At 36.6% G+C, this 12,706-nt stretch overlaps 1 protein-coding gene across 1 annotated transcript in view; it reads left to right on the top strand.

Annotated features, from left to right (window-relative positions):
- THSD7B (thrombospondin type 1 domain containing 7B) overlaps window positions 1-12,706 on the top strand; it is a 929,494-nt gene that overhangs the window by 805,088 nt on the left and 111,700 nt on the right. The window lies entirely within an intron of this gene.

The raw sequence follows: 12,706 nt of genomic DNA, 5'->3' as shown, positions 1-12,706 counted from the left end.
CTTGCCTTCCTCCAGTTCCTCCTCTCCGCACCCCTGCTTCTGGTAATCACAAATCTAATCTCTTTTGCTATGAGTTTGTTTTTGAAATATAATTGACCTACAACACTTTGTTAGTTCCTGTCACACAGCATGGTTTGTTAAGAACTGAATTGTGTGCCAAGTATAACAAAGAGGACATAAGATGGAGGCATTAAAATTTGTAATGGGGCCATTTTAACTGTCCTGGGAAAAATTGGGGATCAAAAATGGATCAAGCAAAAATAAACACAATTCAAGACAGAATTTGAAGAAAATGGAAAACTGTGTGTTTAATTTATTTTCATTTCTCATTTTTTCTTGTTCCCGTAAGACACACACATACACACACACACACTAATCAATATATATATGTAATTTATTTTTTGATTCCATTGTGCTCACTTCTGTAGAATGCTTTAATGTGAAAGAAATCTTGTAGAATTATACATATAAAATTTTTTGAAATCCTGTTTACTCTTTAAAGATATGTGTGTATAAAAACACATGCATATATATGCATCTATGTATATATACATATTTATATTTTATATATATAATAATTTGTTGTTTGTGGCACAATATTCCTCTCTTATCTACCTAATATTTTTTCTAGTTTTTATCCTTTGCCTTCATACTTCAAAATTATGCTGATGAATATTCATAAAATCTCCAGGAGAGGTTTACAAATTTCTAAATTCAGAAACTGCTCCATCCCTGACACATCTGAAGGACTACATGGTTCTGTTTATTTACAATGCCAACCCTTACAGGAAATTTCCAATGTGTAATAATGATTTTCTATTTATGAGTGTCCCTGGAGGCTTGACAAAGACATTTCTTAAACAATTATATAGATAAGAAAAAAACAAGGAGGGTCTTGGAGATTAATTTCCAAACTGCTATAGGCTTTACAGAAGCAAGCCTTCAGAAACTCTCCCCAGAACGACAACTCAAGTTTTAGCAAACCCATTTGAACTTTAATTGATTCACTCCCAGCTGAATGCATCAAAGGCAGGCTAATACCATCGCTGGGCATCCTCTCACACTGTGAGAACTGGACTCATTAAACTGTGGTCTGAATGCAACCTCATGATCAAACAGTGACTCAAATCTTGGCATTATCACCAGAACAACCTGTGGAGAAAAAGCACAAAGGGAAATTTTGCAAAGAAACTATGGAGGGCTTCAGTTCAGTTCAGTTCAGTTCAGTCGCTCAGTCATGTCCGATTCTTTGCGACCCCATGAATCCCAGCACGCCAGGCCTCCCTGTCCATCACCATCTCCCGGAGTTCACTCAAACTTACGTCCATCGAGTAGGTGACGCCATCCAGCCATCTCATTCTCTGTCGTCCCCTTCTCCTCCTGCCCCCAATCCCTCCCAGCATCAGAGTCTTTTCCAATGAGTCAACTCTTCTCATGAGGTGGCCAAAGTACTGGAGTTTCAGCTTCAGCATCATTCCTTCCAAAGAAATCCCAGGGCTGATCTCCTTCAGAATGGACTGGTTGGATCTCCTTGGAGTCCAAGGGACTCTCAAGAGTCTTCTCCAACACCACAGTTCAAAAGCATCAATTCTTTGGTGCTCAGCTTTCTTCACAGTCCAACATCCATACATGACCACTGGAAAAACCATAGCCTTGACTAGATCGAACTTTGTTGGCAAAGTAATGTCTCTGCTTTTGAATATGCCATCTAGGTTGGTCATAACTTTTCTTCCAAGGAGTAAGTGTCTTTTAATTTCATGGCTGCAGTCACCATCTGCAGTGATTTTGGAACCCCCAAAAATAAAGTCTGACACTATTTCCACTGTTTCCCCATCTATTTCTCATGAAGTGATGGGACCAGATGCCATGATCTTCGTTTTCTGAATGTTGAGCTTTAAGCCAACTTTTTCATTCTCCTCTTTCACTTTCATCAAGAGGCTCTTTAGTTCCTCTTCACTTTCTGCCATAAGGGTGGTGTCATCTGCATTTCTGAGGTTATTGATATTTCTCCCGTCAATCTTGATTCCAGCTTGTGCTTCTTCCAGCCCAGCGTTTCTCATGATGTACTCTGCATATAAGTTAAATAAGCAGGGTGACAATATACAGCCTTGACGTACTACTTTTCCTATTTGGAACCAGTCTGTTGTTTCATGTCCAGTTCTAAACTGTTGCTTCCTGACTTGCATATAGGTTTCTCAAGAGGCAGGTCAGGTGGTCTGATATTCCCATCTCTTGAGGGCTTAAGTGTTATCAAATCTAGATTCTATCATAGTCTCAGTGTACTTCCAAAATACATCTTTTTCCTATACTTTACTTTTCTCTCCGTTCTTTATATATGTGCCATACACTAGTGAAATCAGTGCAGATATATGTAGGCACATAAAGACCACCATTAACCCTGCAAGTGAAGACAGAAGACACTGCTTTAAAAGAGAAAGAGAAATGCATGCTGGTTTTCTGACAAGTGCTCCAAAATTAAGGTTTGAGGTTAAGAAAAATACCTTCCCCTCCCCCCGCCCCCCTTGGTGCTCATGTGTTATTTTTGGTAAGGGCTGTCAACAGCTACATTCAGTTACTGATGACTCAGCATGTTTAGCACCTTAGCATTGCCTCTGAAAGTTATGTTTCCAGGGAAGCAATTTACCCCAATATTTATGACTAGTCTTCATCTCCAAATGCTTCATCAGCCTCTCCTCACAGTCTGCAACATGCACATGACAACCTGTATTTGTCTCTGGAGGACGTGTCTAATGGTCACAACCCTCAAGCTATCTCGTGCTTTTCTTTGGCTCAGAACTAAAAGCCAGAGGAGAAAGACGATAGTTTTCTGTGTTCTGATTGCAAATTCTGGTTGCCTCTGTTACACTGATATTGGCTCTTGTCAGAAGCCAATAACTCATTACTCAGGGACTTGCGGAGTATTTTACCCCTGTGAGCAGTGAGCTTTCATAAAACTCAGAACTATTCTTATTTCCTCAATCAAATTAGGTCCTACAAAAATAGGTGTCTCATTTCATGCAGGTTAGCAGCAAATGACAGTCCTATAAAAGCAGCCTTTGAGCTGCTTCAGTTTTTAAAGTTTAATATGTTTGTTATCACTTTTTATACAGTACAATTTCTTTGACTATCACTATTACCTATTTAAAGTACAAAATAAGGTTTCCATTGCTGTCAATCTCTTCTCTCTCTGACTCTCTCTCTCCCTTTCTTTCTACCTATCTTTATCTATCTCTATAATTTATAAAATTATATAAGCCCCCTAAATTAATCACTCAACTTCAATATTGATCACTCAATTTCAATATTGATCGCTCAGCTTCAATAATTATGTACATGACAGTTTTACTCATTTCTTCTCTAGTTCTTATCCCTTCTCCTGTAAGTAACTTTAATGTATATCCCACACTTCATCTCATTTCATCTCTAAATATTTTTATATATCTTCCTGAGAAATATGGCTAATTACAACAAAAACAGAAAGCCACAGTATTTTTTATACTTTCTAGGAGGATGGTTTTCAAAAACTTAAAAACATGATTCTCATACGAAGTGTCAAAAATTAATTAACTCGTTAATAATTAAAGCAGCATGATTGTAAGGTTCAGGGATTAGAGAGGACAGAAAACTATTAGCAAGGTTGGAATAGCAATTGTTTTATTTGAAAGAGACTGCATTTATGCTCCCACTGTAAACAACCAAAGAGCAAAATATGTAAAACAGTTTTAAGATATTGGCTCATATGTAGCATGCAACCATGATCCCAAGAGAAGAAAACCAAATGATGTCTGAGTGTTACAAGCACCGTGGCTTTTTGGGTAAAGGAATTATCTGGATGGTGATGCCGGGGATGTGATGCCTACAAGATCATGGTGAGGAGGCAGAGGTCAAAAGTCAGAGATGTGGAGAAGGCTGAAATTTGAAGAGTTAAATAGTGAAGGTGTGTGTGTGTGTGTTTGCCCCATCGTGAAGTCATACCTGACTCTCTGCAACCCCATGGACTGTAGCCTGCCAGGCTTCTCTGTCCATGGGATTTCCCAGGCAAGAATACTGAGTTGGGTTGCCATTTTCTTCTCCAAATGAAGAGGGTCAGTTCAGTTCAGTCACTCATTCATGTCCGACTCTTTATGACCCCATGGACTGCAGCATACCAGGTTTCCCTGTCCATCACCAACTCCCAGAGCTTGCTCAAACTCCTGTCCATCGAGTCAGTGATGACAGCCAACCATCTCATCCTCTGTTGTCCCTTTCTCCTCCTGCCTTCAGTTTTTCCCAGCATCAGGATCTTCTCCAAATAAACAGTTCTTCACATCAGGTGGTCAAACTATTGGAGCTTCAGCTTCAGCATCAGTCCTTCCAATGAATATTGAGGACAGATTTCCTTTAGGATTCACTTGTTCAATCTCCTTGCAGTCCAAAGGACTCTTAAGAATCTTCTCCAACACCACAGTTGAAAAGCATTGATTCTTCTGTGCTCAGCTTTCTTTTGGTCCAACTCTCACATCCATACATGACTACCGGAAAAACCATAGCTTTGACTAGATGGACCTTTGTTGGCAAAGTAATGTCTCTGCTTTCTAATTGTCTAGCTTTTCTTCCAAGGAACAAGCATCTTTTAATTTCATGGCTGCAGTCACCATATGTAGTGATTTTGGAGATGAAGAAAATAAAATTGGTCAGTCTTTTCCATTGTGTCCCCATCTATTTGCTATGAAGTTATGGGACCGGATGCCATGATCTTCATTTTTTGAATGCTGAGTTTTAAGCCAGCTTTTTCACTCTCCTCTTTCACTTTCCTCAAGAGGCTCTTTAGTTCCTCTTTAGCTAGGCAAATGAAGAAATCTATTGTTGGCCAAAAAGTTTGTTCTGATTTTTCCAAAAGATATTACAGAAAAACTTGAACAAACATTTTTGCCCAATCCCATAGACATCTAGATGGAGGTCTCTTTAAATTCTTGTTTAAATACTGATTTACACATCCATGGAGTAAAACTCCATAAGTCCACATAAGAAATGGCTCCTGGGGAGCTACAAGCTTTACACATTCCACAGATCACCTAAGTCTGAGAGATATTTTAATTCTATCCAACCTGTAAAGAGGTAGCTCTGAGAGCTCTCAAGGATCTAACAAGGGTTATGCCTTAGGAGGAGGGCTGAAGTAGACCTAAAGTCTACTCTAGAATTACCCTAATAAAAGTTACACAAAACTTAGAAGGATCAAGGAGATTCACAAGTAACTTCACTGTGTGGCAAAACAAACTTCAGCATACTTATATGGAAGACAAAAATTTTAATTAAAAACAAAAGTTTAACAGTATGGCATTCAGAGTGTCTAAGGGTGGTTAGTAACTAGTAGAAGGCATGATCTGGGCTTAGGCAGTGCTGATAATATTTTGTTTCTTGAACTCTGGGCTGGTGTCTAATTAAACTATTGGATGTTTTATGTATATCTTGCATTCACCATATTTCCTAACTTTTCTTATTTTGGTTGCTTTCTTTATTGGTTCACATATTTAGGTTTTCCTAATCATATGATCATGCAAACTATATATAATCATATAACCTGCAAATAATTACTTTTATCTAACTTTTTGATATTTACATAACTTTCTCTGGACATATTTTATTAGAAAGAGCTTTCTAAATAATGCTAAAAATCAAATTAAAATTATTTCAGTTCTTTCCTGGTGTTTATCATAATATGATGTTTGAGCCATTTTTTTAAAAGTTAAGTTTAGTTTCTTTACAGTGTTATATTACTTTCAAATGAATAGCATAGTGATTCAGTACTTTACAGATTATACTCCATTGAAAGTTATTATAAAATAATGGCTATAATCCCCTATGTTATATAATGTATCATTATTACTTACCTATTTTATACATAACAGTTTTTATCTCTTCTACTTACCTGTCCCCACTGGTAATCACTAGTTGGCTTTCTGTATCTATGATTTTATCTCTGTTTTGCTATATACATTCGCTTCATTTTTTTTAGATTCCACATATAAGTGATATCTTACAGTATTTGTGTTTCACTGTCTTACTTATTTCACTAAGCATAATATTCTCTAGGTTCATCCACGTTTCTTTAAATGTCAAAATTTCATTCATTTTAAGGGCTGAATAAGAATATTTCATTGTATACATAAAACACATCTTCTTCATCCATTTGTCTATTGATGGACATTGAGGTTGTTTCCATATCTTAGGTATTATAAGTAGTACTAATATCAACACTTGGGTGTATGCATCTTTTTGAATTACTGTCTTAGGTAGGTTTTGTTTGCTTTTATCTGTTTTTTCTGGATACATGGCCAGGAGTGGAATTGTTGATTCGTATGGTAGTTCTATTGTTAGTTTTGTGAGGAACCTCCATACTGGTTTCCATAGTGACTGGACTAATTTACATTTGCACCAACAGTGTACAAGGGTTTCCTTTTCTCCACATCCTTGCCAATATTTGTTATATGTAGATATTTTAATGATAGCCATGCTGACTGGTGTGAAGTGGTATCTCATTGTGGTTTTGAGTCACATTTCTCTAATAATTAGTGATATTCAGAATTGTTTCATGTGCCTGTTATCCACTTGAAAAAAAAATGTCTATTCAGTTCTCCTGCCCATTTTCTTTATTTGGGTTGTTTGTTTTTTGGTATTATGTTGTACGAATTGTCTGTATAGTTTGGATATTAACCCCCTGTTAGTCATATCTTTGACAAGTCCTTTCTCCCATTCCATAGATTGTCTTTTCATTTTGTCAACAGTTTCCCTGATACGTAAAAATGTTTCAGTCTGTCCCATTTGCTTATTTTCACTTTTATTTATTTTGCTTTCGGAGATAAATTCCCCCCAAAATAGTGCTATTGATTTATATTATACGGTCATCTGCCTATGTTCACTTCTATGAGTTTTATGGCTGCAGATCTTACATTTAGGTCTTTAATCCATTTTGAGTTTATTTTTGTATATGTGTGGGGTAATGTTCTAATCTCACTGTTTTTCATTTAGCAATCCAGTTTTCCCAGAACTACTTATTGAAGAGAATGTCTTTAATCTATTGTATATTCTGGCCTCCTTTATTGTAGATTAATTAGCCATAGGTGCTGTGTGCTTAGTTGCTCATTCGTGTCCAACTGTTTACCACCACATGGACCGTAGCCTGCCAGGCTCCTCTGTCCATGGGGATTCCCCAGTCAAGAATACTGGAGTGGGTTGCCATGCCCTCCTCCAGGGGATCTTCCCAACCAAGGGATCGAACCCAGGTCTCGCACATTGCAGGCGGATTCCTTACCGGCTGAGTCACCAGGGAAACCCACATAGGTGTGTCAGTTTATTTCTGGGCTCTCAGTTTTGTTCCATTGATCTGTGTTTTTGTGCCAGCACCATTCTATTTTGATTCCTGTAACTACCGGGAATTATTACCTGGTATTATTACCAGGGAGAATGGGCAGAAGGAAAGTGGGCAGAAGAACTGAATAGACTTTTTTTTTTCAAGTGGATAACAGGCACATGAAAAGATTCTGAATATCACTAATTATTAGAGAAATGTGAATCAAAAGCACAATGAGATACCACTTCACACCAGTCAGCATGGCTATCATTAAAATATCTACATATAACAGTTATTACCTAGCTGTTATTTAAACTATTACCAGCTATTATTTAGACATTCCTAAGATGTCTTTTTGTGGTACAGTCTAAAATCAGGAAGTGTAATACCTACACCTTTGTTCTTCTTTCTAAAGGTCACTTTGGCAATTAGAGATCTTTTGTGATTCCATATGAATTTTAAGATTATTTGTTCCAGTTTTGTAAAAAGTATCATGGGTATTTTGATTGGTATTGCATCAAATATGTAGATTGCTTTGGGCAGTATGGCCACTTTAACATATGGCAACCCACTCCAGTACTCTTGCCTGGAAAATCCCATGGACGGAGGAGTGTGGTAGGCTACAGTCCATGGGGTTGCAAAGAGTCAAACATGACTGAGCGACTTCACTTCCAATCCGAGAGCACTAGAATATCTTTCCATTTCTTTATGTCATCTTCAATTTCTTTTATAAATGTTTTATAGTTTTCAGACTACAAGACTTTCATCTATTGGTTAAGTTTATGCATAGGTATTTTATTCTTTTTGATATGATTTTAAACAGGATTGCTTTTTTACTTTCTCATTCCTATAGTTCAGTATTAGTGTATATTTGGCAAAACTAATACAATTATGTAAAGTTTAAAAATAAAATAAAATTAAAAAAAATAAAAGAAACAGATTTCTGTATGTTAATAGGGTATCCTGAAACTTTGCTGAATTTATTCATTCTAATAATTCTCAGGTGGAGACTGTAATGTTTTATGTACAAAGTATCATGTCATCTTCTAGTAGTGACAGTTTTACTTCTTTCCAATTTGAATGCCTTTTATTTATTTATTATTTTTATATTATGCCATGTTAAGAGTGGGCATCTTTGTCTTGTTCCTGAATTTAGAGGAAAGACTTTCAGCTTTTCACTGTCAAGTATGATGTTAGCTAAGTGTTTGTCATAAATTGCCTTTATTATATAGAGAAAAATTCCCTCAATACACACTTGGATGAGAGTTTTTATCATGTATAATGTTGAATTTTGTCAAATTCTTTTTCTGCATCTATTGAGGTGATCTTGCAATATTCATCTTTCCTTCTGTTCATGTGGTACATCACAGTAATTGATTTGTGAAATGTCAATCCATCCTTATAACTGATATAAATCCTACTTGATCATGGCGTATGATCCTTTTTATATGTTGTTGGATTTGTTTTGCTAATATTTTGTTGAGGGTATTTTCATCTATATCCATGATAGCTATTGGCTGGTAATTTTCTTTTTTGTATTGTCTTTCTCTGGTTTCGGTATCAGGGTAATGATGGCCTTGTAGAATGAATTTGGGAGCTGAGCTATTTCAGCTATTCTCTTGTATTGTTGGAAAGGGGTGTTTACTTTGACCAATGTGTTCTATTGACAAAACTCTGTTAGCTTTTGCCCAGCTTCATTTGGTACTCCATGACCAACCTTGCCTTTTACTCCAGCGATCTCTTGACTTCTTACTTTTGCATTCCAATCGTGTATGGTGAAAAAGATGTGTTTTTTTGTGTCAGACCTCAAAGATCTTATAAGACTTCATAGAACCAGCCAGCTTCAGTTTCTTTGACACCAGAGGTTGGGGCATCAGTTCAGTTCAATTCAGCCACTCAGTCATGTCTGACTCTTTGCAGCCTTGTGGACTATAGCGTGTCAGGCTTCCCTGTCCATCACCAACTCCAAGAGCTTGCTCAAACTCATGTCTATCGAGTCAGTGATGTCATCAAACTATCTCATCCTCTGTTTTCCCCTTCTCTTTCTGCCTTCAGTCTTTCCCTGAATCAGGGTCTTTTCAAATGAGTCAGTTCTTTGCATCAGGTGGCCAGAGTATTATAGCTTCAGCTTCAGCATCAGTCCTTCCAATGAATATTCAGAACTGATTTCCTTTAGGATTGATTGGTTTGATCTCCTCGCAGTTCAAAGGACTCTCAAGAGTCTTCTCCAACACCACAGTTCAAAAGCATCAATTCTTCGGCACTCAGCTTTTTTCACAGTCCAACTCTCACACCCATACATGACTGCTGGAAAAACCATAGCTTTGACTAGATGGACCTTTGTCAGCAAAGTACTGTCTCTGCTTTCTAATGTGCTAGTTAGGTTGGTCGTAGCTTTTCTTCCAAGGAGCAAGCATCTTTTAATTTCATGGCTGCAGTCACCATCTACGGTGATTTTGGAGCCCAAGAAAATAAAGCCTGTCAGTGTTTCCATTTTTCCCCATCTTTTTGCCATGAAGTGATGAGACCAGATGCCATGATCTTTGTTTTTTGAATGCTGAGTTTTAAGCCAGTATTTTTCACTCTCCTCTTTCACTTTCATCAAGAGGCTCTTCAGTTCCTTTTCGCTTTCTGCCACAAGGGTGGTGTCATCTGCATGCCTGAGGTTATTGCTATTTCTCCTGGCAATCTTAATTCCATCATAGACTTGGATTACTCTGATGTTGAATGGGTTGCCTTGGAAATGAATGAAGATCGTTCTGTTATTTTTGAGATTGCATCCAGCTAATGCATTTTAGGCTCTTTTGTTGACTCTGAGTTACTCCGTTTCTTCTAAGGGATTTTTGTCCACAGTAGTAAGTACAATGTTCATCTTAATTAAATTTGCACATCTGAATTACATTTGTCCATGCCTGTCTATTTTAGTTCACTTATTACTAAGATGTCTGTGTCCACTCTTGCCATCTCCTGCTTGACCATGTCCAATTTACCATGATTCATGGACCTAACATTCCAGGTTCTTATGCGATACTGTTCTTTACAGCGTCAGACTTGATTTTCCCCATCAGACACTGAGCGTCTTTTCCACTTTGGTGCAGCCATTTCATTGCTTCTGGAGCTATTAGTAATTGCCCTCTGTTCTTCCCCAGTAGCATACTGGACATCTTTTTCCCTGGGGGCCTTATCAACTGCTATCACATCCTTTTGCCTTTTCATACCTTTTGCAGGGTTCTTGCTGCAAGGATACTGGAGCTATTTGCCATTCCTTCTTCCAGTGAACCGCTTTTTGTCAGAACTCTCCACTGTGATCTATCCATCTTGGCTGGGCCTGCATGGCATGGCTCACAGCTTCCTCGAGTTAAACAGCCCCCACTGCCACGACAAGGTTGTGATACATGAAGGTGCCATTTCTTCCTAATGGCACCTTGTCTAATTTGTTGACATATAGCTATAGTTTTATCTTATGATTTTTTTTTATATTTCTGTGGTATCACTCGTCATTCCTCATCTTTCACTTCTTATTTTCTTTATTTGTTTTCCTCTTTTCTTCTTGGTGAGCTTGTGGAAAAGTTTTATCAATTTTGTTTTTCTTTTTTTAAAAAAAACCACACCTCTTGGTTTCACTGGTCTTTTTTTTTTTTTCTTGTCATGATTTTCTTTCTTCTCAGATCTTTTTTATTTTCTTCCTTCTGCTGACTTTGGGTTTTGTTTGTTGTGCTTTTTCTAGTTCTTTTAGGTAGCAGTTATTTGAGGTTTTTCTTGTTCCTTGAGGAAGGACTTCACTGTTAGAAACTTCCCTCTGAGATCTGCTATAGTGCATCCCATAGATTTTTGAGTCTTTTGTTTGCATCTTCATTGACTCACTGGTTTTTCAGTAGCATGTTGTTGTTCAGTCTCCGTGTGATTGTTATTTTCCCATTGTTTGTTATTTATCTTTCTATAATTGATACCTAGTTTCATAACACTGTTGTTGGAAAAAATGCTTGATATAATTTGTTTGTGATTTAGCATGTGATCTATAGAACATCTTGTGTACTTGAAAAGAATATGTTTTTTGCTGTTTTGAAATGTAATGTCTTGTAGATGTCTGTTAAGTTCTACTTGCCTATTGTGTCATGTAAGACCACTGTTGCCTTATTGATTTTTTTCCCCCTCTGGATGATCTGTCCATTTGTGTAAATGACGTATTAACATTCCCTACTACTGTTGTAATATGGTCAGTTTCTGCTCCTATGACTCTCAGTATTTGCTTTATGTATTTAGGTGCTCCTATATTTGGTGCACATATGTTAATGAGTGTAAACCCTCTTCTTGTATTGATCGCTTTATCATTATATAATGCCCTTCTTTACCTTTTGTAATAGCCTTTGTTTTAAAGCCCATTTTATCTGATATGAGTATTGTTACCCCTGCTTTATTTTCTTTTCATTTTTCATGAAATATTTTTAATGCCCTCACTTTTAGTCTATGTGTTTCTTTAGGTCTAAAATGAGTCTCTCGTTTGCAGCATATTGAATGGTCTTGTTTAGCTATCCAGTAAATATTTGTCCAATTCATTGATACTTAATTATTGAGAGCATGTACCTATTTCATTACTCTTTTTCCAGATGCTTTTTTAACTCTTTCTGTTCATGGATTCTTGTTGTTTTTTTCCCCTACAGACTGACAACTTACTTTAGGAATATATTTGTGTTTCTTTTTAATTTTGTTTAACTATTACAGATTTTGATTCATGACTACCATGGGGTTCATATACATTGAGCTATATCAAGTTATAAATCGATAATTGTTTATGGTCAAACATCCTACAAGATTTATATTTTTCACTTCCTTCCCCCACATTTTGTGATTTTATCATATTTTGCATCTTTATGCTTATCACTTTACTGTTTATTATAGCTATATTTGCTTTTACAATTTTTTTATCTTTTAATCTTCATACTTACTTATTTAAGTGGTTGACCCTCAATCATTACTATATATTTGCATTTCCTAGTGGAACTTTCCCTTTCCTGTATGTTCTTTTTTTCTCTGCTTAGAAAGCCCTTTTATCATTTCTTTTAGGATAGCTTATGATCAATGAATTATTTTTGTTTTAACTTACCTGAAATATTCTTTACTTCTCTTTCTTTTTAAATGATAATCTTAGTGGGTAGAGTATCCTAACGTGCAGGATGTCCCATTTCAGCATTTTAAATATATCATGCCACTCCTTTCTGCCTGTAAGGTTTCTGTAGAAAAGTCAGCTGACAACCTTAAGGAGATACCCTTTTATATGCACTGTGATTTTCTTTTGCTGCGTTTAGAATTCTCTTTCTATCTTTAACTTTCGCCATTTTAATTATGATTTTTTTTGATATGGATTGATTTTAGTTC

Source organism: Bos javanicus, chromosome 2 (assembly GCF_032452875.1).
Source record: "Bos javanicus breed banteng chromosome 2, ARS-OSU_banteng_1.0, whole genome shotgun sequence".
NCBI lineage: Eukaryota > Metazoa > Chordata > Mammalia > Artiodactyla > Bovidae > Bos > Bos javanicus.
Note: the sequence above shows the minus strand (reverse complement) of the source record. Positions and strands in the feature narration are given on the sequence as shown.